Source organism: Bos indicus x Bos taurus, chromosome X, assembly GCF_003369695.1.
Source record: "Bos indicus x Bos taurus breed Angus x Brahman F1 hybrid chromosome X, Bos_hybrid_MaternalHap_v2.0, whole genome shotgun sequence".
Taxonomy (NCBI): domain Eukaryota; kingdom Metazoa; phylum Chordata; class Mammalia; order Artiodactyla; family Bovidae; genus Bos; species Bos indicus x Bos taurus.
The window spans coordinates 140,257,064-140,258,514 of NC_040105.1; the positions used below are offsets into that span (position 1 = coordinate 140,257,064).

General features: G+C 48.9%; 1 pseudogene; it reads right to left on the minus strand.

The window, feature by feature from the left end:
* Positions 1 to 414: 414 nt before the first annotated feature.
* Positions 415 to 1,078, minus strand: LOC113888204 (annotated as a pseudogene).
* Positions 1,079 to 1,451: the final 373 nt, after the last annotated feature.

A 1,451-nucleotide genomic window follows, 5' to 3' on the forward strand; every position in this document is an offset into this window, starting at 1 on the left:
TGTATGATAATTTTTTTTTAATTTCAATAAGTATTTATTGAGTGCCTGTTACACGTAAGATTTTGTTTCATATACTTGGGACACATCAGAGGATAAAACAACAGTCCCTGCCATCACGGAGCTTACAGTCTAGCATTTACAACGATTTCACCTGGATGCAGTCACCCTGGGCAAGTCACTGGGCCTCTGTCTTCAGCCACCTGATGCAGGAGTAAGGAGGCCCAGCTCACACATGGGTAACTGACCAGCTGTGCTGGAGATGCCAAACAGGGCACCTACTCCCAGCCCACCATCCACACAGTCAACAAGACTGAAAGCTGGCTTTTAATAATAAAGTAGAGGAGGAGAGGGCACAGGGACTGGAGTCGGTAGTCTGCTAGGCTGCTGCCTCAGGGCCTGGGCTGGCTACATGAACTACTGCTGCTGCTGCTGCTGCTGCTGCTGCTGCTTCTTGGTGGCTGCCTTGCTGGCAAGGTCCTTGGCATTCTCCGTAGCTGCCACTGCCATCTCCTTGGCCTTCTCCTTGGCTTCCTTGGCTGTTTCACCAAGGGTTTTGGGAGGAGCCTCACCTTGCAGCTTGGCCAAGATGTATTCAAAACCTTTCATAGTCATGGTCATGTTGCTTTTGAACCATGCAAGACCAAATTCTTGAACATCTCTGGAGATGCCAAATAAGCCAGAGGAGACCCAGGTTTCCTGGCAGATTTCAGTCCAGCCACTGTTGTCAGAGTTCACACAGTAAACACATCATTCCTCCACCACCATCAGCTGGGTGTGGTTGATGTTCCAGATGAAGGTGGCCATGGTTTGGTTTCATGGGTCCACAATAGAATCTTCCAGGATGTACACTGAGTGAGCAACACTGGCAAGAAACAGTTGCTCAGCCCAGCGGGGCATCCTATTCATCTTGGTCAGGAGTCCTCGGACAGGAGCTTCTGGTCAGAGGTCACCTCTCGGTGCACTATGTCTTCCATCAAGGCATGTTTACTACAGGGATTTGGGACCACTGCCAGAAGGCAGCAAACACTTGCTCCCACGAACTCCAGAGCATGCTCTGGCCCAAGAAATACTCCACCATCATCCTGGCCAGGGCAGGCTCAGTGCCGGGGCAGCATTAGGTGTGTGGAGCCCTGGGGGCATGTGGAGGCCAGGCTGGAGCTCAACGCTCGGCCACCAGGCTAGCAGCAACTCAGTTGCTATAGCGCTGCACCCAACCAGCCACCGCCACAGCTGCCATGAGGGATAACTTTGAAAATAGAATGAAAAACTAATCCTGATTCAAGGAGGTTAAATGATAAATTTTATGTTATGCATTTTATCTCAATTTTAAAAAATCAATGCATCAATCAATCCTAGTTCAATCACTTTCAGTTCTCTGACCCCGGGTAACTTGACTTCATTTTATCTGTACATAAAATGCGAATAATAAAACTGCCTACCTCATAATCTTA